General features: G+C 40.6%; 1 protein-coding gene across 2 annotated transcripts in view; it reads left to right on the plus strand.

The window, feature by feature from the left end:
• Positions 1-18,085: 18,085 nt before the first annotated feature.
• LOC117409371 (RING finger protein 24) overlaps positions 18,086-27,386 on the plus strand; it is a 56,947-nt gene continuing 47,646 nt past the window's right edge. The window contains exon 1 of one of the 2 annotated variants that reach the window (XM_034015321.3): positions 18,086-18,463. The gene's annotated coding sequence lies outside the window, so the exon portion shown is untranslated. The remainder of the gene's footprint in view (positions 18,464-27,386) is intronic. The other variant, XM_034015319.3, reaches the window with a different exon arrangement.

Here is a 27,386-nt window from a genome sequence, read left to right on the forward strand (position 1 = left end):
TTGAGGTCCTTTATCAGAGATTTATGCCCTTGTATTGACCAATCAAGTTAAAGGGAATCTCTGACTCATTTCCTAGATGTATTAAAGAATATAAAAAGATGATTAAAATGTAGTTTGTTTGCCATGCACTCACTATAACAGAGGTCAATAGGAACTGAACTGTTGATTGCATTTACTTATGTTGTAATTTGAATGTAAATATGACTTCGGTAAAAAGTCCGTAGTTAAATACAAGTCCACTGTTATTGTTTTATGTTTAATATATAGAAGTACATATGTCTATTACCATAGATTAATATATATATATATGTACTTCTGATGAAACGTGTTTGGTATACACGTGCTCTACTGTCTGTACAGGCCCTAGTGGAATCTAATCGTTGTAAAATGAAAAAGTACTTATGACATATTATTTTGTTGGATTAAGCCCAATGCTAATATACATTTGTTATCAGTTTAGCTTGCAACTGTATATGTTTCTGAATAGGTTATACTGGCATACGCTCCAAGGGTAATTACTGGAGTGATAATATTCAGACTGGTGCATTTTCTGGTTATATAAATTTGTATATAAATAAAGTATGCTGGTTAACTGTAAATGGAATGTGTTTTTAAAAGTGACTACATATCTCAGTGTTGCAGTCTGATAACCACTCCATTTTGTTAAATTAAATCAAATTGCAGTACAAGAAAGCCTTTCAGCTGTTTTAGACCAGGTTTATTATTTTTCAAATCAACGATTAACATCAGGGGATGTTTTATAAACACTTTTAAAAAGACAGACCTCAAAAAATAAAAACATTCCTTAACGTTTTGTAAATAGGGCCCAATATCACAGTTTTTGCTGCTATTTCTACGGTAAATTAACATTAACAGGAAGTACAGTAATTTGCATCATCACATAGCAAAACAAAATAGTATAATATTTAAAGTGTATATGATTGCTATATAATTAATGCCAAATAATTGTTATCAACTGTTTCTATAGTAATGGTCTAATATTTAAATCCCTATTTAAAATTTTAAAAGGAATAGTCCAAAGCATTTCTTATTGTGAATTGTGGGTTTATTGTACTAACTATGTATTTGATGTATTTCATACTTTTAAAAGTTACATACCATTACCTCAACATTTTACTTATTGCAGCGTTTCTACAGCAAAACACAGATACTTGCCATTAATTTGGAGCAAATCATCTTCAAAGCAGACTCCTGCTTTTGGTGATGTAGGGCTCTAATGCAAAAGATGAAGGCGAAATGAATTTCTCAGTGTTGTCTACAGTGATGCTGTTTGAATTTCCAAAGCCTGGAATTCCAAAGCCTGTTTAATATTTACAGCCTCAGACTATGGGCAACTGATCACGAGCCATGCTTGAGAGATGAATGCCTTGTTTGCAAAGAGATGTTAATTCAGCATGCTCAGATTTATCCAGTACCCATGATCTCTGTTTATGCTTTGACTCTGAACTTGAAAACCAGCTGAAAGAGCTGTGTAACAACAAGAGCAGTAAACTAACAAACTTGGAAGCAGTAGAGATTCTGAATGAAAAACTGTACCAGGCATTAGGCAGCCAAGCCATTGTAAACTTGAAAAGGTACTGAAAATGAGGCAAATAGTGACAAGCCAATGTAATGGATCTCCTAGCGGCTGATGAGTTAATGACATCAACATCAGTATAAGACACATACTTAAGCTCTTGACTTCAGAGCTTGCTCTTTAGTTGAACCATGAAGCTAGCAGGTGTCCTCCCCAGCTCTCCATTCAGTTCAATGGGCTGAGACAAAGCCATTACGCTATCACTATATACCAGAGGAGGAAGGTTTAAGAGGATGGGCCAGATCCATAATGATTTATCTAGTGTTCTTTAAAGACTGCTTTTATAAAGGGTAGCAGGCATTCCTGAAATGTTTTTGCAGATTTTCATAATTTAACTGTATTTATTATCAAAGAAGACTTAAAATGACTCCTGAGTTAAAGCCACATGACTTAGGCCCAATACTAAGTAAATCGCTAACATGTTATGCAAAAAATGAAAGACTTAAATGACAAAGAAGAAAAACAAATTAAAAGAAACTCACACCAACTGGCTCAAAACATATTTCAAACTGCAGCTCACAAAACTATATCCCTTTAAAGCAACCACAATGCTACCGTAAGCAAAGTGCTAGGTTAATATCCTGGTCGCTTCACAGACATACTGCATATTTTGTTGTCATTATTGCTTGAAGCAACAGGAAGTGTGTTGATTTGCTACACAATTTCAAGGAAGCGTACTGTAGGGCATCATTTTGTTGATGTTCACACACAGCTGTTCCAGTCAGGATGATGAACATGAATTCATGAGGTGAATTCAGGACACCACAGTGAGACACACTACAGCACTCCACTGGACAGTAGGTCCAAACCCCAGCATGTAAAGGATGTATTGAAGTGAATAAGTATCACCCACAGGCGAGGACTTACTGCAGATGCTGTTGGAGGAATAGAAACCACCTGTGGCCGATACACAATATAGTGAAGAAACTAAACTACTTTAGGCAGTGTCATCAAAGACGGCTGTAGTGGGTGACGTCAGACCAGAAACAGGAAGTAACACACAGAGACTTGGGGTTTTGATGAAGCTGAGCGCGTGATCGTGCTCAGCATTTAATAATTAAACAAAACAGAAAATAAAAGGTTTGAACACAAAACACACGGCACTCGTTGCCAAAACAAAAAGACAAACAAAACGAACTATACCGACAAAACACGGTGAGCAGATTTAACTACTTATACAACTATTACCTCCGTCTCCTATCCCGTTCTCCACTCACCGAACACACAACCGAGTGAGTGAAAACATGCTGCTTTTATGCAGTTGTACCGAGACTCGATTGCTAGTCAATCATTCAATTGGAATCTCGGTACAACTGCACGTGAATTAATTAAGTGTACTCCCGTGACCACACATTACATTTTAACCAGCACGTGAAGTGATTTGTGCCATTCTCGTGCCTAAATACAAATCTATACTTTTAAATCACTCGTGTTACACAGACCCATTTATATCCCGTGTACCAATGCCTATACACCAACATTTACAGACAACACGTAACATATAAACAAACTACGCAAAGGGCGTGGCCACATTGCCACAGGCAGCCATTCTTTTTTTATTTCCAACTAGATTCCACAAGGGCCTATATTTCCCACACAGCTCAGGAGAACTGAAGGTTTAGTGGGTATCCTCCAATGCATGATCCAGAAATGTGCTAACCTTATTATACCACCAAAATAAAGTTGAACCATCATCATTTTTTGTGTACATTTTAATTCATATTGAATAAACCAATAGTGAGAAGCTTCCAATTATTCAAATGCACCTCAGCTGCATTTGCCTTACGATGCACTACATTTAATCAAAGGCTCGTCCATCCTGCCACAACCTGCGTACTGCCCTCAGCCAAAAAATCACCTCAATGAACCGCAAGGTCTCAAAAAAGGTCAATCTGTTGCACTAAAAGCCTAGCAGTAAAAATAAAATATAGATATTTATATCTGAATTAGAGGCAGATGTGTTTTCCATTAGTGCTTTTTTTTGTTAACAGGATTGGTTGGCACAGAAGTTGACAGTAATATGCCAATGGGCAAAGTGGGCACAGACATATGCAGACTCATCTGCATTAAAACTACTTGTAGGTAGACCATTGTGCATGTCTCTTTTTCTTTGTGAAAGGCAGTACAGTATCCTGATGTGACCAAACATCAGAATAGTATAATCATTAGACTGGATAGTGATAGTTGCATCAGACGGGTTACATTTTTTAATAACATAACCATTACAGCAACATATTTCGGAATGTATTCTGAAATCCAAATTATTATTATTATTATTTATTTCTTAGCAGACGCCCTTATCCAGGGCGACTTACAATTGTTACAAGATATCACATTATTTTTACATACAATTACATTATTTTCTTTACACATTATTTTTACATACAATTATCCATTTATACAGGTGGGTTTTTACTGGAGCAATCTAGGTAAAGTACCTTGCTCAAGGGTACAGCAGCAGTGTCCCCATCGGGGATTGAACCCACGACCCTCCGGTCAAGAGTCCAGAGCCCTAACTGCTACTCCACACTGCTGCCCAAATGCAGACTTGGGGGTCAACAAGATGAGAGCCAATGCACAAGAGACTCGAGAGCAAACCATGTAGCCCGACTTGTCAAACTCGTTTGGACAAACAGTTATAGAACTGAAATTTGTCCTTTACACCACAAGGGGCAGTCTGATATCAACTATCACTGCACCTCAAATAAAGGAGACTGAAGTATATATATATATATAAAAAATAAATAAAAAAACAGGTCTTTTCATGGAAGGTGCAGGGATGAGAGATGCCTATCAGATACCCTCTTTCAGACTATATTGTATTATTACTTGTACTGTAATACTTGAAATGTATTTGCTTACGATTGTAAGTCGCCCTGGATAAGGGCGTCTGCTAAGAAATAAATAATAATAATAATAATAATTTATATCCTGACTGCTGCATGCAGTTATCTCTGTGTTTTCATTGCAGTTTTTTCTAATATACTAGTTTCAAAAGAATAACAAAATCTTGTAGATTCCAGTACTGAAATGTGTTTCTGAATCCAAACTTCAGTTTTGACTGCCTCGTTTTCTTGATTAACATTGACATGATGCAAGCATCTCAAAGTGGGTCTGCTTTGATCAAATGTGGCTGGGTCTTAGTTACTCAATTTTCTTTCCTCAAGTGGTAATCATCTAAAATAGCTTAGACATAACGTCAATGCATGAGCCTTGTATCAGGAGCTAAGTTGCTACATTGCTGCCAGAAAACATGCTCTGTGTTGTACATAGAGTACTGTGCAAATGTCAGAACATCTCAGATTGTCTTTTATATACCTACCTGCATGAAAGCCTCTGGGTGTGAGAATTAGAATTCTTGGTCAGTAATAAGTGATATATAGAAACAATGGGCATGTATGTAAACATGTGGGACCTGTTTGTGCTTTAATTAGGCATCTTAAACAACTTCTAAAAAGTCTCATGCATTTTAACATTTGTGGCTATGTGTTCCTTTTCTCTTACTATTTTAAATTAATTGCATGTCTGGCCTATTAAAGTCATAAATTAAATTAGACAATCACCAATTTGCCTGTTTTTACAATTGTTCAAGATTTTAAGTTACAGTGGTTAGATTTAATGTGCATAACAAATCAAAACAACAGAACCAATGGGGTGTTGCAATAAATTTGCACACTGCTGTAGTTTTTGGCATTAAGGTCTGGATTAAGCTTCCTGTGACACAAATTTCAAGAATCTCCCGTCAATGAAAGGTTTGTCTCATCTGTTAGACTCTCACACAGGATTGTATATATATACTGTACAGTATGCAGAGTATTTACAGAACATTTAGAGTGGATTGTTATTAAAACTATCGGGCGTTGTTAAATATATGAAATTGCTTTTAGTCACTATGTTAGCTTGTAACGATCTCTCTGCACAACTGAGAAGCAGTTGCACTGTCCTCCCTAAGGAGATACTACTGGCCCTATTCCTATAGCTAAATAAGTCAGCAAGAGTGACAGACAGCAAAAGCAGGGAAGTCAGAGGTGTCAATTTCACGAACAACCGGTTTATTGTTGTGAACAATAATGTCAACAAATGAACTATAGAAACAAAAACAAAATACAAATGAGTATAGAACAGATAAAGAAAGGAGAAAAAGAAGAAAGGTTGAAAGAAGTAATAACAATAATCATTAAAGAAAACAAATAATTACAGGGAACAGGTAAGTATGTAGAAGTACAGGTAAGTAGGAAAGTAAAGTGAATAAAACAGAAGGCCAAAGAATAACACAAAGGAGAAATGGGTGGAGTGTCCAGTGGGCCTGGCAATGTTGTCTCAACCAGGAAGGGAGACTCAGACACAGAAAAGCTGTAGTAAAGTGCTAACGCACATGTTTAATACAACAAACAGCACAAAACACAGTAACAAAACAAAACGGCACAAGGGCCAAAATAAAAGGTCTTCAAAACACTCAGATGGGACGAGACAGCACAGAACACAAAAAACCTCCACCTCTCAGCAGCAACAACGCTAATCATTACTCTAACACTAGTGATCATTCTATTTATACACCTTAATTAATCATTTAATCATTTATTAAATTCACTGCTCCAGCCACATTCCCACGTATTTTGACAGGGAGAAATTGAATCCCCTCCCTGCCAACCCATTATTCCCCACACCAACAAATACACACCGGTGCACCGACAGGGCTTCCACCCTGCCACACCCATACCCCAAATTACTTAATTGAACAAATGTGACCTCCTTCCATAGTCTTAATAAAGTAATTGCTATAATGATAACCCTGTGCAACCTCGCCATACAGCTATGGCCAAAAGATTTGCATCACCCTAGAATTTAAGATTGATACATAATAAAAAATAAATAAATAATGATACAAACATAATTTAGATCTTTTAATTAACATCATGTAATCAAAGAAACTACAAAAGGATATCACAAAAGTCTACTGGAATCCAAAATAGTTATCAACACGCTGTGGCGTCGAGATGGGGGGAGGTGGGAAAAGTGGGAGGAACAGCATCACCCGGCGTCCTTCGCAGAGCTTGCCCTCATGGTTGTTAACTACCTGGCGGTAGATATGGGAGCGGCCCCAGTCATTCAAACAAAGAAGGTGGAGCTGCTGTCCCGAGAGCCAGAGAGGGAGGAGCTGCTGTCCCGAGAGCCAGAGAGGGAGGAGCTGCTGTCCCGAGAGCCAGAAGGGGAGGAGCCGCCGTCCCGAGAGCCAGAAGGGGGGCCGCTGCCGTCGCCGCTGCCGTCGCCCAGAGAGGGGAAGCCCGAACGTCCACAGCTCGAGAGGGAGGAGCCCGAACGTCCACAGCCCGAGAGGGAGGAGCCCGAACGTCCACAGCCCGAGAGGGAGGAGCCCGAACGTCCACAGCCCGAGAGGGAGGAGCCCGAACGTCCACAGCCCTTAGAGGGAGGAGCCCGAACGTCCACAGCCTGAGAGGGAGGAGTCCGAACGTCCACAGCCTGAGGGGGAGGAGCCCGAGCGGGAGGAGTTGGTGCATCCACGGCCCGAGCGGGAGGAGTTGGTGCGTCCACGGCCCGAGCGGGAGGAGTCGGTGCGTCCACGGCCCGAGCGGGAGGAGTTGGTGCGTCCACGGCCCGAGAAGGGGAAGCCCACAGGCCCAGGGCTGAAGGGACCCGCAGGGGAAGAATACAGGCTGTTCCCACCTCCACCGCCAGCAGAGGGGGAACAGCCGGAGCTGTCTCTCCCTCCATCGTCTGGGGTTGCCTGCCTGTCCGCGTCGCCTGGGGTTGCCTGCCTGTCCGCGTCGCCTGGGGTTGCCTGCCTGTCCGCGTCGCCTGGGGTTGCCTGCCTGTCCGCGTCGCCTGGGGTTGCCTGCCTGTCCGCGTCGCCTGGGGTTGCCTGCCTGTCCGCGTCACCTGGGGTTGCCTGCCTGCCCGCATTGTCTGGAGAGGCTCTCGGTGTGCTTTCTCCTGGGGATGCTGGTCCGCCGTCGCCGTCCCGAGCGTCAGAGGGGCCAAAGGGTCCAGCGCCGCCAAAGGGTCCAGCGTCGCCAGAGGGGCCAGGGGGTCCCGCGTCGCCAGGGGGTCCAGAGAGTCCAGCGCCGCCGGAAGGACAAGCGTCACTATTCCCGCCTCCGCCACCAGAGGGAGACAGGCCGTTGTTCCCGCCTCCGCCAGCAGAGGGAGATGAGCCGCCGTTCCCGCCTCCGCCACCAGAGGGAGTCGGGCCGCCGTTCCTGCCTCCGCCACTAGAGGTGCCACCATCGCTGCTCCTGCTGGAGGGTCCAGGTTCCCTGCCAGCGTTCATGTTTTTGGAAGGTCCGGGGCCCCCGCTGTTGAAGAAAGCTTGGGGGAGCCGACATCAACCCCACCCACCACCGCCCGTTGAAATAGCCCACCCAAGGGACATAAGGGGACTCTTGGACGGAGGGCTTGGGTTCAAGGGGGGAGGGGGGGGAGTTTGGCTGATTGCGGCCTCCGTACTTTGTACGTGGAGGGAGGTGTGTGGCAGAGCAGGGCTCTGCCCTTAGAAATACTGGTAGGGAAGGAGTTAAATTCTTGCCCCCAGATAAGCTCCTGATAATATCAATTTGTTTATTATCAATCACATTTAGCAGTAATACAGTACAACGTTGCATATCCGACCCTCTGTGGACTGGGGTATAGGTGGATAAGCGAACATCTATAGAAAATGACATTTACACATGCATAAAAAGGTTAGTGAACAAAAACAACACTCAAACTGCTTTAAACACAGGGAAATTCTTTGCATTAAAAGTAAGCAAACATAAACGAGATTAATTAGGCTGCAACACACAGTGTTTCTATGCAGTTTACTATAAGCCATCTCTACGCAAAGCTTTTAAAAAATATACAAAACAAACAGTAAATGTACAGTAACCTGCAACTGATGGCTTCTTTCTTAACTCTAGAAGTCCCTGCCTCCCTGGTTCTGCTTTCTAAATATCTCTGTCATGGTACTTTGTGCTCTTTCTTGATATTGCCAATAGCCGATAAGAAGCTTGGTTTAAATATTGCTACAGCTATTTTAAACAAATGGACAGTATAGTCCAGGAGCCATCATTGCATACGTGCTCTAAACATTGACTTAACAGTCCCTAAAAATACTAGAATTTTAATGTCCATTTTTGAAAACTACAGGTCTCAGAGAGAAATAAATAACAGGTCTGCTCAAAAATTGCAGAAGTCCTTAAAATTACACAAACACATGATTCCTTTCCAAAAAAAAAAAAAAACGTTTTGTTTTTAACAAAAGAACACAGTTGTAGTCTACATAGTTTGCAGTTCTTCCAGGTTTAATGTGCATTTACAAATTCCTAAAGTCACTTAAAACATGTGTAATGATTCATTGACAGACTATCTGGGCTCAGTCTGGGGCGTTTATTATATAAATATAAATGATATATCAATGCAGGCCAGTGGCTTTGGGGTACCCCTTGTGATGACCTACTTCAGTGTTGGTTCTTAACTAGAATACTATTGACTTCTCTTTATCTGAATCAAACTAGACATATTTAACTGAAATATAAGTTAAATCCTAATTCTGGGTTTTGCTAAATAATGATTTCAATTTTAAATAAATATTTAAGTTAAATCCTGAATCTGTGTTGTGCATGGGCTAGGAACAGCTAGCTGTTAGGAAAGTCAGTGCAGGCCAGTAGCACAGGGATTCCCGCATGAGAACCGTTTGCTTCAGCACAAAGATACTCTTGGCTTCCCTTTATTTCAGTATGTAGTATTTGTGAATACTTTTTAATATTAAGGTTTTTGGAGCTTATTGTATTAAGCTATCAGAAATGGATGCTGAATTTTCAAATGCCATGGAAAAGAGCTCTCAAACTCTGAATGCCTCTACTTTAAGAGACTTACAGCAAAAATACCTGTGCAAAATAATCAGAGACCAGCAGGTTGCAGTTGTATTCATATAGTTGGTGACCGCTCTGATGTAGACATAACCTCCTCCCTTAAGGGTGAAGAAACAGCTTGCTGGGGTTCAAAATCAGGAGTCTCTACGGTATGAGAATATGTCCCTGCTGATGACTTGCAAGTACCTGATTGGAAAGTGTTTTGTTCTAATGCCAAAAATAAAGGGAATCTGCGAGTCTTGGACTTCTGATCACATCAGTCTTCCCTTTGAGCTCCATCTTACTTCTTTCAATTTTATTTCTCAATATCTATATTTTGTGAAACAAAGCTCGGAATTTGTGGTACTTTTCGGACCCATTCATCCCAGATTTGCCCTACATGGCTCCCAGACTAGTAAGCATTGCGTTTATGAAGCTTGCTATGTTTAATTCAAATTCATTTAAAAGCTACAACAACACGCTGCCAATATCTGCAACTGTGCGCTCCATCCTATAAACACATTGCACAAAAAAGAGTAAAACACAAAGCTTTCTCAGCTGGTGTATTGAAACGTCACTGCAACACACTGCTGACTGACACACGCACACAGCACATCTCTCTTAAAGGGGAACGCAACAAAAGGCTGATTGCTATAACGCTTTCTTTCTGTTTCCATCGCGGATGCTGCACTTGCTGCCAATACCATTACTCTCGTAGCCTAATTTTAATATTTATTTATTTATTTATTTATTTATTTATTTATTTATTTATTTATTTAGAGAAGCGGTTAATTGATCAGGGTGGTTATGTGACGGTCGGATATACGGCATTCCACTGTATAACTAATTGCCATAATATCACTTTGGGAAATAAAATCTTAAGATTAGAAGGTTTACATGTAAGTTAGTTGCTGCACAGTACTGGAAGGCATACAGTAGGTATAAAGTACAGTACAATATACATGTACAGCATAGTAGAATGCACTGACTGAAAAACTAATAAACACCATTGTAATCAATGCGATACAGTACCAAGTACTATATTTTTAGTTCCACAGCAAAACATTTTTGCCAAGCCCCTTGGAAGTGACCTGTACAGTAACTGCTGGTAATTACAGCCAGACTGCATTTTTATTCCATATGGCTTGGAGTTGTAAATCCATTGATGCATGTGGACCCTGACCTTGACATTTTCTCGATTGGGTGGGTTTTATCTTGAACAGCATTGAAAATGCTTTTTAATATTGTGTATCACATTACACTGACAGGTAATCAATATACTGGGCTTGAGTGTGTCCTGGAAACAGTAATTGGCTTTTATACAGATTTATACGTGTTTCCTGAATGCTGCCAACACAGTTTTGTCATTTACTCTGCAATCAAACAGACATAATGGACTGATGTATTTTGGCATTGTATGTTCTGAAAATTAAATCATACGCATTTATTGTTTTTTTTTTTAAATGCAACCTAAATTAGTATTTTAAACTTGTCTGTTGCCAAATTCCTATTTTTTCCATTTGTATCAAATCCCATGTAGGCCCACAATTTTGCTAGTTTTAAGGTCTTTGATCACATGACCTGTCAACACTGGAAACTGTACTAATGAGAAAGATGGAAGGTGACAATTTGGCTCCAATGTGGCAGGGCAGAGCCCTGCTGGTAAATGTGTATTATGATTAGGGCTCCTGATTTTTGGTTTTAACCGATAAAACCCGAAAAAACACCCCTTATACAAAAAAATAATGAAATTGGTGGATAGCCAATAAACACCAGAGAAACTGTGGAAATGGGTGTGTTTTCACGTTTGGACCGCAACAGAACCGGGTTAAGCGATCTTTGACCAAGAACCAGTGAAATGGCAGAGGTTGAAAATGTAGTCGCAGCAGTTATGAGTAATAAGTTGTAAAACTTGCGTCGCCATCTTGACAGGAAACCTCTATCCCACAATACCTCTGGTTACAACCATGAACCGTGCTGAAAACCCGGTTCACTGGTTCAGTGGACCCATGATCGCTCGCAAAAACACACAACTAGATGACCTGACGATCTGGTCACATCTTGAAAATGCACCCCAATTCACGTTGGCTTTACCCTTTTCCCATTAAAAAATAAAACCTACCACAAAAATAACAATAAATACATTTCTCAGTGCTGCTGGGCAATGGCCCACCTTTCTGACTTGTATCTATCATTCTTCTTCTTCAGGTTAGTCGAAAGGGTGCATTCCATCTTTTTAGATGATTATCTGCATCTGTCTGCATTCATTAGACCCCCCTTTGTTTTTTTTCTTTATTATTCATAAAATCCCTTCTTTTACTGTTTCCTGTATATATTTTGTATATCTCGTGTAATGGAAATCATGAAGATCTGGATACGTCCAGTGACTGCTGTGAATAGTGCAGCTGGCAACAAGGGAAAGACCTTGTGACAGCCTGGAGAGACAGCTGACAGGAGGAAAGAGACCCCATTGGGGCTGGTAAGGGTTAGCTACCCTTGTCGGCAGTATCCAGCTCTGTGTTTACAGGATGCTGGAGACACCCGCCCAAGGCTTCTAAGAAATTAAAGAGAAAAATACCCCTAGAGTCTGCGAGAGCGGGGGCGGAAGATGACTCAACGTTGGACAACACGGTTAACGACTTAGGAACGGAAACGGATATGAGTATGGAGAGTACTTCACAAAAGACTAGTTCAAGATCTGCAGTTAACAAAGACATGGAACTCCAGGTTTGTGTCTGCTGCTGGAGCAAGGCGACAACGGTCAGGGGTTTGAAGATTCATCAAGGGAGAATGAAATGCTTGAGGGAGAAGGGACAAGGGCCTCGCATTGATCAGTACTTCTTACGAAGTCAGTCAAGTCAGTCGAATGAAATCCAGCGACAGGAAGCAAACCACAGTTCGCAGGATATCAGCACCCCTGTCATAGATGTGAGGAGGACTTGCATGGACATAGTTAGTGATGAACCTAATGATCCTTGTGAACCCGGTCAGACAAACCAGCATAAGAGAGAAAAGAACCTCAACGGGCACAAGCCTGGAGTTAAATGGCCAAGAGCTTGTGAGAAAACTGCATGGGACACAGTAAACACAGATCTCTGCGTTGCATTGGAAAGATTAAGAGGAACAGTTGAAAAGAAGCTGGATAAATTTGGGGACATCATCTACGCATATGGAAGTGAGAGGTTTGGAGTTGAAAAAAGGAAGGAAAAAGTACAAACTATTCCTGGAAAGTCTAGACGGCAGCAGGAGATTGAACGCTTAGTTAGAGAAAGGAGACAGCTGAGGAACCAATGGAGAAGAGCAGAACAAAGTCAGAAGGAGGGACTCAATCTCTTACAAAGGGTCATAAAAGATAAGCTTGCAACATTGCGCAGAGCTGAGCGCCTACGGAAACGCTACAAAAAGAAGGAGCGTGCGAGAGCGAACTTTTATAAAGACCCATTCAAATTTGTAAAGAAGTTATTCACCAGTGAGAAGAATGGCACACTAAAAGCATCTAAGGTTGAGCTGGAGAGATATTTGGAGGAAACACATACAGATTCAAAAAGGCAGGAGCCTATGTCAGTTCCGTCAGACATCCCACCTATCAATCCACCAGAATACCAAATGGAGGACTGTGCACCTAAGTGGAAAGAAATAGAGCAAGCTGTGAAAAAAGCAAGGGCTTCATCATCTCCAGGGCCTAATGGAGTTCCGTACAGAGTGTACAAGAGTGCTTCAGGAGTTCTACGAATTCTGTGGAAATTGATGAAAGTGGCATGGGAAAAACAGGTTGTACCAAGAGCATGGCGCCGAGCAGGTGGAGTCTTCATACCTAAAGAAAAAGATTCTACAAGCATCAGTCAGTTTCGTCCCATTTCCCTATTAAACGTAGAAGGCAAGATTTTCTTCAGCATTATTGCTCAGAGATTGTCAGCTTACCTATTAAAGAACTGCTTCATTGACACTTCAATACAAAAAGCGGGCATTCCAGGTTTCCCAGGTTGCTTAGAACACATCAATGTGATCTGGCAACAAATTCAATCAGCTAAAAAGGAGAGGAAGGAGCTCCATGTGACATTCCTGGATTTGGCTAATGCATATGGTTCAGTGCCACATGAACTACTTTGGGCAGCATTTGATTTTTTCAGTGTACCGATGACAATAACAAATTTAGTGAAAGCCTATTTTGGAGATTTGCAATTCAGTTTTTCAACTTCAGAATTCAGCACTACATGGCAATGCCTAGAGGTTGGAATAATGGCAGGATGCACCATTTCTCCACTGGCTTTTACCATGGCAATGGAAGTAATCATTAGGGCATCGAAATGGGTAGTAGGAGGAGAGCGCTTGGCTTCTGGAATGCGACTACCACCAATTCGAGCATACATGGATGACATGACAACCATGACTACAACAGTAGCCTGCACTAATCGATTATTGGGCAAATTAACCAGTAACATTGAATGGGCACGAATGCAATTCAAGCCCACTAAATCAAGGAGCATCTCTATAATTAAAGGCAAAGTAGTAGATAAAACATTCTTCATTAATGGTGAGGCAATACCAACAGTGTCTGAGAAGCCAGTGAAGAGTCTTGGGAGATGGTACGACGGGGATCTAAAGGACACAGTTCGTGTGGGAGAAGTTAGACAACAAGCAGTGGAAGGGTTGAAGAGCATAGACAGCTGCGCTCTACCAGGTAAACTAAAACTCTGGTGCTTTCAGTTTGGTCTACTGCCGAGGTTGCTGTGGCCACTGACTGTGTACGAGGTTTCTTTGACAACAGTAGAGAAGCTGGAAGCTTTAATCAGTTCATACATCAGGAAATGGTTGGGAGTTCCACGCTGCCTCAGCAGAGTGGGACTTTATGGTAAAAGAATACTGCAGCTACCAGTCTCTGCTCTAACCGAGGAGTTTAAGTGCGCCAAGGTCAGACTGGAAATGACATTAGTAGAGTCACGCGATAAATGCGTAAGGGAGGCAGCACCTGTGTTGAAAACTGGAAGAAAGTGGGCGGCAAAGAAAGCTGTGGAAGATGCAAAGGCTGCCCTTCGAATTGGTGATATCATGGGGCAAGTTCAGCATGGAAGAGGGGGTCTTGGTTTCAGTTCAACTCCTCCTACATGGCACAAGGTGGCCCCAGCTCAAAGGAGGAAGCTGGTAGTCAACGAGGTGCAAAAGCAGGAGGAGATGATGAGGTGTATAAAGGCCATTTCCCAGGCCAAACAGGGAGAATGGATGAGATGGGAGAGTGTGGAACAACGCAAGATTGGCTGGCAAGACCTATGGTCAATGGAACAGAGCAGGATCAGTTTCCTCATCAGGTCAACATATGATGTTCTCCCATCACCACAGAACCTAAACCTCTGGGTAGGAGAGGATCCCTCATGTCCTTTGTGTTCATCACCTGCAACATTAAGGCACATTTTGACAGGATGTAAGGTGGCTCTTAGCCAAGGACGGTTTACTTGGCGCCATGACCAGGTGCTGCGATGTTTGGCCTTAGCATTGGAAGACAAGCGTAACATGACCAATAAGTTGCCACCTGTTCCATCAAAACATTACACACAAAAGACAACATTCCTCCGCCCAGGAGAGCAACCACCAAGAAAAGGTGTTAAAACCAATCCTCGCCCAGGACAACTGGAAGCTGCTAGAGACTGGAATATGCTGGCAGATGTTGGTCAACGGCTTATTTTTCCACCTGAGATTGCCACCACTAACCTTCGACCAGATATTGTCTTGTGGTCTGGATCAGCATGCCTTGTTCACCTGGTAGAGTTAACAGTGCCATGGGAGGATGCTGTAGATGAGGCGTATGAGAGGAAGAAACTGCGGTATGCTCAACTAGCCACTGAAGCAGAACAGCGAGGATGGAGAGTTCGGGTTTACCCAGTGGAAGTGGGTTGTCGAGGATTTGTGGCACACTCTACAACCCGGTTTCTCAGAGACGTCGGATTCAGTGGCCAAGAGTTGTGTCGCACAGTGAAGAACTTATCTGAAGCAGCAGAGAGGAGCAGCTGTGGCTGTGGTTGAGACGGAAAGATTCTGGCTGGGGACAGGTAAGTAAACTGGGCTGAGTTGAGTGGGGGACGGAGGGGGGTGATGCTGGGACGCCAGAATCACCGTCGAGCCCTCTTGAGGTGTCGTGGGCTAGTCGACGAAACACTGAGGATGGAAGGTGCCCACTTGAAAACCCCAGAGATGTACCCTACTTAGCTCAATCCAGACGGCTGTCATGCTGATGCGCTGGGGAGGCCGCACTTTGGTTGATCCCCGGAGCCAGCATAGCAGCCGTTGTGTGTGCTGATGCGCCAGGGAGGCAAAATAAGCTGATCCCTGGAGCCATTACACTTCAGCCATTAACACCAGACAGAAGGATATCTACATCATCATATGGAAGGAAACGTAAATGGAGGGAGACACATATGGATCACATTAGTTTACTGTAAAGCTACGTCTTAGTTGGTGCTTATCTTGGCGAGAGCCGAGTTCAAATCAGCATGAAGTTTTAACATCTACTCTCGTGTAATGGAAATCATGTTAATATCTTTTCTCTTTTCAGTCTGCCTTCCTCTTTCCCTTTGCCCAGCAAGCTCTTTATGTTGAATTCATAAACCTCCACTTCCCTCAGCCTTTCCAATTTCCTTCTCTGCTCCTCAAATTTCTCACACTTAATAATAAATAATGTTCCACTGTTTCTGATACATTACATTCAGGTCTTTAGGAGGTAATGGTTAAATTTCAATTTCAGGGAGCCAGGGTTATGATAATAACCTAACGTTATCAAGCTTCTTGTACGTCGTTGGCTCCCAGCGTCTAATATATCTTAATGGTTACAGTATACTGCATGTGGTAGCTAGAGAATGGATCATAGAAATGCCGGGACAGTTAATTATAGCCTGCCTGGGAATTGCCAGAAACACGTGACCAGTGTTATGATTTTCAATTTTTTTAAAAAGTGTATGGTTGAATCCATTCACTTGCAATGCGTGTTAGTGACTTGATTCTTGACCCTTAGGATTTCTCTGTGCCGTCAGCCTAACCTACCAATTTTTCATATTGTTTGTGGTCAATAAAGCAAATAAGAATAATTGTTTTTGTTTTTATTGTAAGACCATGTTTTTGTACAGTAGTTCAAAGTAACATTACAGTTAAAATGTAAGGCTGGAGCTAATGCATACCCCATATGTTAGCATTAAATTATGTACAGTATATATTTATAATTTTTTTTTTTTTTGGAGAGTAAATTACTCAATGACCCAAACCCATATCTGGAGCACTGACTGTCATTATAAAGACTTTATTTATAAACACAAGAATTGAACCCATTTGCGTATGAAACAATCAGGACTGTATCAACAGTGTGTCCGCTCCTGAATGTCCTGCTTTTAGAGGCATTGTGCTCAATGTTGTTTTTATCGTCCTGAGTACAATACGCAGCTAGAAACTACTGACATGCTCAATAGCCTGAAATATAAACAAATGTATTTATTGTACAAACACAATGCCTAGTTATTTAGATTCATTTAATATTAGTACTTGCTGGCACTGGTCCCAAAGAACGTCTGTGAATGGTTATTTATAGAGCAATTTGAGTCATTAACTGATTTAAATTTAAAGTAAAATGTATTTATTTAACCAGAATAGAACCCCTGAGGTACACATCCACCTGATCCTGCCGAGTCAGCGCCCAGTGGGCGTAAAGTTGTCGTTAGGCAAAAGTAGGGCAGCAATATCACCCCCTTAGTCTCTTAAATCGCTTTAGATAAAAGCGTCTGATAAATTATGGAAAGATGGCAGTTGCAATGGAACTTGCACTGCAGTTATTTTTTACCATTTAAAAAGTAAAATTTATTTTGAATAGCAGACCCACGTCACCCACTTGACACTAGGGGGTTAAGTGTGTCAGTCCCGGGCTTAATGGCTCCGGGACGATATTTGTGCTGAATTCGTAGACACAGTGCAATCTTACAGTTTAGCGCCACAGTCAAACCATAGCATTTGTTTATAGCACATCACCCGACCTGCCGCATTATTTTGCAATGCCTTACTCGCTGTTCGGGGAAACAGTAAAACATGTTTTTTTTTTTTAAAGAAAATATGTAAATATACCCCAGCATAAGAAATGGCAGATGTCCCGTTTTTGCATTTTGAAAAGGTGGTACTCAGTATCCCAGTATAACTCAGTGTGAACTGGGGTTTACTTTAATAGTTTAATATATCCAGTTACCAGAACTCCTTGATCGAATTAAAACCTTATCATGTACGTGCACAAGTAATACCACTGGCTGGTGACATTGATTAGTCTTCCATATATTTTGTTACTTAAATATATAAGGCCGTGTCACATGTACAAAAACAGCTAAAATCACACTCGTGTTAGTCTGGGACTGCACCTTATTCCTTCATTTTGGAAGAGCATTATTTTCTGTTTTTACCGTTTGACTAAACTGTGGAAGGTTGCAGTTAACATATACCACTGAGCTTTATTTAAGGGTACATTTGCGCACGGTTGTGATGCACCGCAGGTTTAATTTGATGAGGGAGGGCGATGTGAAACCATCCCAGTACGTAGGGTACCGAAAGTGGATTTTTCATTCCTGAGCGATGACGTTACACCCCCTCCCCCTCGCATGTCTCTCTATTTCTCTCCTCCGTCTCCCGCCTATGTCTGCCTTTCTGTCGTCGATAACGAACCGGCAAGTAGGAGGGACCTGGTTGTGGGCTACGTGCAAAACCGAAACAGAAGGGGACGTTAAGTACGAAAATATCAACAGAGCTTTAGAAATCAGTGACAGATGACACAGGAAGAAGTGCGAGCTGCGACAGAATCATTGATGTTTATTTTCCTATTCTACAATCACGGTTTCAAGTTTAATCATATCGTATTCTGTTCTTGCTGCTGAATAAATATCGCAACGTCCCGGTGCATGGTCAGAATTGAAAAAGGTTATTTACGGAGGAGAACACTATTTCAATTCCCCTTACTGTTTTTTGTCGTAAAGAAGAGAACGTGAAACCACTGCAGATATTGGTAAGTTTGTTAAAATGTAGTAACATAAGGCGGAAGCGGAGCGCTTTTTTATTATACTGTGATTAAAATTATGAGTTTTCTGTCTTTTTATCGATGGTGAAAATAAGTCACTTTTTATACTTGAGTCATATAATATTAAAGATAGCATCAGTATAAACATCAAGGCATCAACTGGTCATAACAACAACATGCATTCAGTGTTAATGTGTACGTATCCATGTGCTGACATAGTGCACCGCATAATAGTGGGTTATTAATGCATTACCCTCTCCCAGAGTATAAATGCAGTTTGATACTTGTTACTCTTGACATAACCATAAGCAAACGTTCATTTACTCCGATTAAATCGTTTTGTTTACTATAGATATGTGCTTGACTTTGCTAAACCATATTTGATTGCAGTTTGTCTAGTATCTAATCTATTATGCTTTAAAATAGCTAAGCTTTATTTTGTTTGTTTTGTGGGTGCCTGACACCAGTACTGGAAATCAGTGAAAAACGGAAAAGTATTGTCATTTGAATAGGCTACTGTTAATATATTTGCTGATTTTTATTATTCGTATTCATATATTCTAAATACAAATATGATTAATTGCACGCACATTTAATACAGTTTATAATATGATTTCTAACCGTTATTAAAGTCTGCATCGTATGTTCATTGAGAAGGGAATGTCGTATCTCAATTCCAAAAAGTTCATTTTTTTAATGAAAGGATGTGGGTGCGCTCGGCGAAGGTTCTAGATCCATTGCTTGCCACTCCCCAGTCTGCGAGAGCGCTTTTTGTATAAACCATGTAGTACTGCAAATAAATATAATCACATGCTAACGTATTAATATAGGCCACTGTAGCCTTTATTGCCGGAGATTGTTTAACATACAGTTAAAATATGTCTCTGATTCCTTTTTATGCAGTGCACTTAATCCAGTGCATGAGATATGTAGATTTAAGAGGAGGGGGGCGACTCCACACAATGTTTCTTAACCCTTTGAGCACTAGTCGTTTTTGAGCTGCTGTGGTTCTTAAAATACCACAATACTGTGTGTGTGTGTGTGTGTGTGTATATATATATACACACACAACAAATGGATGACCTGGTTTTCTTTTGGCTAAAGACCATTTATTCAACTTCTACCTTAAGAGGCTGGGTATTAGCAGGAAACTGCAGAAAAGAAAGTAGTAAGTTCGAATTCAGTTAAGTATGATTTGTCAGGGCAGCAACCCTCACCAGCTTTATGAAGAAGTACTGCACATTTGTATTTTGTCCTACTTTTGTATTGGTTTAAGTAGAGAGCCAGTAAGGGCTTGTTTATTTCTACAGTTGTTTTACTTGCTACAGTAAACGCCTCTGAAAAGGGCTTTTGTTGAACTCATTTACAGAGTTTCACAAATATTTAAGCTGCAAGAATCCGGGGGCTCTAGTCATGGTCAACATTTCACAATATGTATCATAAAAAGGCCTTGTCCTAACTGGATGAATCTTTTCAACAAGTAGCTACAGATATTCAAACAAACATTGCGTGAAATGTCTTTGGTGGCAAATACTATGAGACCCTGCAAAGGAAAACAATTCATAAATGTCAGAAAAAAGCACGCATTCTACTTTACTCCCATGAGAATATACTGTAGTGTTTTTCAAATAGTACTTATATTTTCCAGCTAATTCAAATATTAAACAACAAAAAATCCAGGTAATGTTATCAAAACAACTAGATGTTTAGAATATAAGCATACTATGACAGGGCAGACGCCCTGCTGCTGATAATAGTGTGTGTGTGTGTGTGTGGAATGGCCGCATCTGTGATTGCTGGCAGGGAGAGATTTAACCCCATCCCTGCCAACCCTGCATTCACACACACACACTGTTTACAGCAACAGGGCTTCTGCCCTGCCACACATACATTTGTGTTGGTCTTCGTTAACGGAAATTAGATAAGCAGCATTAGCAGTGGTCAGTCTGCTGTGTTTGAAAACTGATAACAACTGGAAAGGAATCTTGTTGCACTCATTAGCAGAAGTATTTTAGATCAGTGGTACTCAACTCTGCAGCTGATCAAATTAACTAATTTAGGACCTGGTTAGAATAAAGGCCAGGACTGGAATAGATCTCGAGAGCCACAGTTGAGTACCACTGGTTTAGAAAAGGGGTCTCCAATCCTGGTCCTGGAAGTCCGCTGTCCCTCCTGGTTTTTGTTCCAGGACCAGGGTTGGCCACCCCTGTAATATTCAGTTCCAGAGCATAATTATTTTATTTATTTATGTATTTGTTTATTTTGAAGGAAAGCAATACATACTGTAAGGTATTTCATATTATCTGTACTTGTTCTGTTTGGTAATTTATTAACTATCCTTGTATTTAAATTGCTATGAGTTTTTAACCCTGAGCTATGTAGTTGGTGCTTTTAGCAGCAGTTCCTTTTAAAAGGGTAAGTTTGATCATCCTAAAACAATTAATACTTGGTCTCTTGTACCTCCTTAGTATGATTGGACAACAACATCTATGCACCACCCAAGGGAAGAAAAGGGAAGGGCTTTATTGTACTGTATTAATGTTGCCAAGGTGAGGTAGGCTCTGACGACAATGAAATGTTCATTTATCTGTTAACAGATACAAATGATCAGAATCATTCTGATCATCATAAATCATGTTTAAACTCATGTTACTTGTGACATTCTACCATATTCTGTAAATAAAATAAAGCCATACCATTGTTCTCTCCCACACTAGAGAGTTCAAAGAGTTCAAGGAATTCAAGCAATGCCCAGTTTAATTACATGGCTCTTAACCCCCACCCCCCCACCAGCATCTCTTTATGGACAAACAGGAAGAGAGAAACAGTGGCTCTGATCCTGTAGATGATTTTGATTAACACGTTATCTCTGATAATGATAACCTTTCAGGATAATAAACCCCCAGTTTATTAAAGTTTAAACATGGTCCAAGAACCAAATTAGTGATATTCATACTGCCCAGGAGATTATTAGTATTATTATTAGTATTATTATTATTATTTGTTTATTTAGTAGACACCTTTATCCAAGGCGACTTACAGAGACTAGGGAGTGTGAACTACCACCTCGGGGCTACAGCGTCAGAGGACCACGCAGCTCTGGGTAGCTTGCAGGCAGGCTCGCAGGCTCCTGGCCAGCCTACAGGGGTTGCTGGTGCGCGGTGAGCCAAGGACACCCTGGCCGACCTAGACCCTCCCCACCCGGGCGACGTTCACTCAATTGTGTGCCGCCCCCTGGGAACTCCCGGTTGGCAGTGGAATAGCCTGGACCCGAGCCAGCGACCTCCAGGCTATAGGGCGCATTCTGCACTCCACGCAGAGCGCCTTTACCAGATGCGCCACTCCGGAGCCTCATCCAAAATCGTTTATATTCAGAGCTTTCGCTTTTCATATACTGTATGAAATTATTCTTTTCAGTTACTTTCCACAATTCTTGACGTTTTTTTTTTTTCTTTAACAATATGTATAGTAACTCGACAGTACCGCTTCACAAAAAGGAAGATATAAAAAGATTGAGAAAATAAGGAGTTCAACTGTTTTTAATTGCTGGATTAGGAGCTCTGAAAAAGTGCTCCAGGGCATCTTGTAATCTCAGGGCATGAAGTTAAGGTCATGAAGTGCAAGGCAATGTTGCCTTTGTTGGGCATGAAAATTCAGGGGCACCAAGGAAGTTCTATTATTTGTTTATTTAGCAGATGCCTTTATCCAAGGCGACTTACAGAGACTAGGGTGTGTGAACTATGCATCAGCTGCAGAGTCATTTACAACTATGTCTCACCCGAAAGACGAAGCACAAAGAGGTTAAGTGACTTGCACAGGGTCACACAATGAGTCAGTGGCTGAGGTGGGATTTGAACCGGGGACCTTCTGGTTACAAGCCCTTTTCTTTAACCACTGGACCACACAGCCTCCTCAGTTCTAGGGGGCAAAAAGGCAAAGCATAATTCCAACATAAGGGCACCAAGGCAATTTCATACTCATTCATAAAAAAACAACAAAACAGAAGTACAGAGCCTATTATGTTGATGAAATAGTAATTAAAACAAACATAAACAATGTTTTCTGAGTGATCCACACAGCCTCCAGTAGACAGTTCTGATATTTGGTCTTTGAACCCAAGTTTTTTAATATCCGACATATATAATATTTGGTTTCACCATAGTGGTCACTATTGACATCGTATCCTGTTATACTGGTGGTCTTTATTACAGGTTTGACAGTGTTGCCTAGTTGCCTTCCTTTCCTTTAATTCATGTTCATTTGCAACCCAACGCCACCTCCATCTGCTACTATAGCTAGAAGCTGACAAGTCAACTAGAAGACTACCATTGTTATATTACTTGTTTGACCTTTGCATATTTAGTTTTTTGTTTGGTTTGTCCTGCCAGCTTTTTGTTTTGTTAAATACTCTATTTAGGCCAACATGTAACTCATGGTTCTGCATTACACTAAAGTGAACTAGCCTCCCTATGCAGACGCCTTGAGCCAATACAGCCTTCTAACCCTTAGCTCATAAATCCGATGTGACAGTGGCCAAGATGTGGCCAGAGTGACATCTGGAAGTATTTTATGCTCTGTTCCTACTGGGGCATTCCATTTTGAGGCAGTGTGTTCCAGTGGTTAAAGTCCAGGGCTTGTAAATAGAAGGTCACCGGTTCAAATCCCACCTCTGCCACTGACTGACTAACTCTGTGACCCTGAGCAAGTCACCTCCTTGTGCTCCATCATGTGGATGAAACGTTAAATCAGTGTCCTGTTGTAAATGACTCTGCATATAATGCACAGTTCTCAGCCTACCTCTGTAAAGGGCTTTGTGATGGTGGTCCACTATGAAAGGTGCTATATAAAAATAAAGATATTATTATTATTATTATTATTATTATTATTATTATTATTATTATTATTATTAGTTTGATAATTCATCAATATAGGACTACTGTCCTTGAAAGCCCAAGATGTTTTGCTAATTAAAATTCAGTGTATTCTGACAGAGTGATGGGCAAGCTGTTTGTTGATGTAACAAACGTCCATTTTCATTAAGTGGCCCAATCAAAACAAAACCAGGTATCCTTGTTAATGTAAGATTGAGGCTCGAAACAGGCCCACAGTCTTAAAGCATTACCACCATGCTTAGTTTGTACCCTTTTTGTAAAACAAAAAAACAGTTGCAGAGTTATTCATATTTGGAGTTTTTTGATGATAAATGCATGGCCCACAAGGTTTTAAAAGACCATTTACACGTGTCCCTTATTTGATTAGTAAGCCTGTTGTTTTCATTTACTATTATTTATCCAGGTCTATTTATTTCTTTTAATTTACAGAATGAAACAAAATATAATTGTTCTATTATCGGTTAGGACATGTGTGTTTTCTTTTTCACCTTTGTGGTGCAGTTTGGAGTCTCTAGGTGCCATGTTTAGAATGACTATGTTGCTAGACCCATAATTAGTTTAACACAATTTGAGACCCTGTTCCTCTGAACTGGTGGAATCTGCTGTTTTGAGACTTTAACAACCATGACTTTTAAATAAGGACTTGTCAAATTCCATATATGATGTTTTTTTGTTTTTTTAACTGTAACTGTTTAACTTATTCATCAATTTATGCCGTTTTATTAACTTTGATTTTAATCTTTGTTCTGTTACCTTCTTTTTTGTTTTTTGTGCAGCGCCTTGAACCTTGTGGTATGAAAGGCGCTCTATAAATAAAGTATTATTATATTATTATTATTATTGTTATAGCCATATGCTCAGTATTTTTCCAATAGAAGGAGTAATGCTAATTTTCAGTCTTTACCAGTAATAGTTAAGGACTAAAGAATAATAATGACAATGATAATAACGAGTAAACAATATAATATAACAATCGTGTTTGTAAACAAAGACAGTATTCATGCAGGTTAAACAAATATGTATAAATGAAGATGTGTAATGTAAAATATATGACTGTTTTATTGTAAAAGTATGAATGATAAATAAATAAGTTTATTTTTGTATAAAATCATTCCAGGTGTAAATGTTTATTGAATAATTAACCCTATTTGGAGCAGGCGTGGCTGAGGATTATAAAATGTTGTGTCTTTCTTTAGGAGAATGGATTATTAGGTCAGTCGTGATCTTGTATTTGTGAATGTCAGTCGGTGTATTTACAACCTGCTAGTCTGTGAGCATCAGTTGATATCATTTATGTGCAGTACCACAGTACATATGTATACCTGTGAACACTACCACGTGCTGTTCTAAAGACCTCAGTGTTCCTGAGAGAAAAATGTGATTGAGGGTGGGGGTAAGCTCGGACCGTTACCTTGTTACATGCATCTTTTTAACATTAGTTCATTTAACTGAAAATGAAAATATTTTTATTCTTCTTGGAGATGCCTTATTCAGACCATAGATCACAACAGCTGCATGTAAGAAACTTCCTGTGTTATTAATATAGGGGTCCATTTGAACCAATTTTCACAAGAGGTTTATTTCAGAGCTTGGCTGTGGTTTCTAATCACACACACACAGCACATTATGAATAGCTAACAGCATTACCCCTTCCTATAATATTGGCCGCTTTTGTTATCTCCTGGAAGGATCCTGGAAAAGGAACTGAGAATCTGCCATTAATCTGCAGGGACAGTGTATGATTGCACCTTTCTTCCTTTGGTGACACTTTTAAACAGCTGATATCAGACCATTTGTGAAGTGAAAAGGGTTACAAAAAAACAACCCTGGACCAAGCTAGATTTAAATGTATATTTCACACATACATTTAAACAAAATGTATATGTGAAAACAAAAAACTCCTAACCATTTAGTTATATGGGGAAATGAAACCTTTGGGAATGCATGGCTAAGTGGATTTCCCTTCCACCAGGCTGCTAGCTAAAGGTCTTATAGTGGTCACAGAGAGGGTTATACAGTATTGTTCATGACAGCATCCAGTCTGTTCTTGAAGGATGCGTTAGTCTCTGCTGCAACAACTCTGTCCGGCAGCCTGTTCAAATGGTTCACCACCCTTTTCTGTGAAAAAGCTCCTCCCCTCCGTTCTGAATGCCCTTCAGCTTCCACCTGTGTCCCCTGGTTCTGCTGTCTGTGACCTGTGAAATAATTCTCAGCAGTTACATTGTGAAATCCCCTTGACAATTTTACCTATGTTAAGTCGCCTCTGGCTCTCCTTCTTTCTAGGCCATACAGATGCATCTCTTTCAGTCTATCTTCATATGACATACCCTTCAGTCCTTGAATTAATCATGTTGCTCGCCTGTGTACTCTCTCTAATGCCTCAATAGGCCTTTTTCCATCCCATTTTTAAGCTCGGTAAAACCAAGAAAATATATGCGACAAACGCTGTGGAAAACAGTTTAAGTTGACTTTTAAGAAGTTTTTACTCGCATGACAAGCTCGCTCACTAGAGGTGGTTTTATTTTTTACTCGCAGCGACATTTTATTCAACACTAGCATGGTAAACCGTAACGAGTGTATTTCTGGTCCTCACCATTCCAGTGATGTCACATTGTTTAATGCACATGCTCTGATGATAAAAACAAGTGACGTGGAGAAAACAAGAAACACAATTATTTTTACAATTACTGAACGAATATGATGATGTCTCTGCACTTGATTTGTTTACGTTTTAAGTTCAAAGTTTCTACCAATTCATTAAAACTCCCTCAAAACTTCCCTCAAAACTCAGCGCTCAAACAAGAAGGAGACTTGTGAGAGAAGCCACAGAGAGGCCAACAATCACTTTGAAGGAGCTACAGAGTTCAGAGGCTGGGAGTGGAGTAATGGTGCACCAGTCAACCATATCAAGAGCTCTGCATAAAACTGGCCTGTATGGGAGGGTGGCAAGAAAGAAGCAGTTACTCAAAGTACCATCTGAAAGCACGTCTGGAGCCAGAAAGCATGGGAGTGACCCAGCTGCGATGTGGGAAAAGGTTTTGTGGTCAGATGAGACCAAGATAGAGTTTTTTGGCCAAACTCAAATCGCTATGTGTGGCGCAAACACTAACACTGCCCATGTCTCAAGACACACCATCTCTACAGTGAAGTATGGTGGTGGCAGCATCATGCTCTGGGGATGCTTCTCATCAGCAGGGACTGGGCTTCTTGTTAAAATTGAAGGAAGAAAGGATGGAGCAAAATACAGGGAAATACTGCAAGAGAACCTGCTTCAGTCCGCTAAAAAACTGAAGCTTGGGAGGAAATTCACCTTTCAGCAGGACAATGATCCCAAGCACAAGGCCAAAGCAACATTGGAGTGGCTCAAGAACAAAAAGGTGAATGTCCTACAGTGGCCCAGTCAAAGTCCTGATCTCAATCCCATTGAGAATCTGTGGCACTATTTGAAAATTGCGGTCCACAAGCGTCGTCCAACCAACCTGATCAACCTGGAACAAATCTGCCAAGAAAAGAAAGGCCAAAATCACTCCGACACTGTGTGCAAAGCTGTTACATACTTACCCCAAAAGACTTAAAGCTGTTATTGCAGCGAAAGGTGGCTCTGCCAAATATTAATGTGTGGGGTTGAATACTTATGCAAGCAAGATATTTCAGTTTTTTATTTTTCTTAAAAATATTTCCCAACATAAAACCAATGTCACCTTACAATAACTGATTTTGAGTTTCAGTGTTTTAAAATAAAATATCAAACAGAACAAAATTTCAATGTACCATTTGTAATTCAGTAATATGAGAGAATTGGTCAGGGGTCTGAATTACTTTTGCAAGGCACTGTGTATTTTTATATATATATATATATATATATATATATATATATATATATATATATATATATATATATATATATATAGTGGTAACGTGGCGGGCAGTCAAGACTAGTGGCAGGAACAGCAAACACCCACAGACAGAGTTATTGTTCAGCGCCTTGGCGCACTTTTATTCTCACCAAATAAAACAAA

The sequence above is a fragment of the Acipenser ruthenus genome, chromosome 2 (genome assembly GCF_902713425.1).
Source record: "Acipenser ruthenus chromosome 2, fAciRut3.2 maternal haplotype, whole genome shotgun sequence".
NCBI classification, from domain to species: domain Eukaryota; kingdom Metazoa; phylum Chordata; class Actinopteri; order Acipenseriformes; family Acipenseridae; genus Acipenser; species Acipenser ruthenus.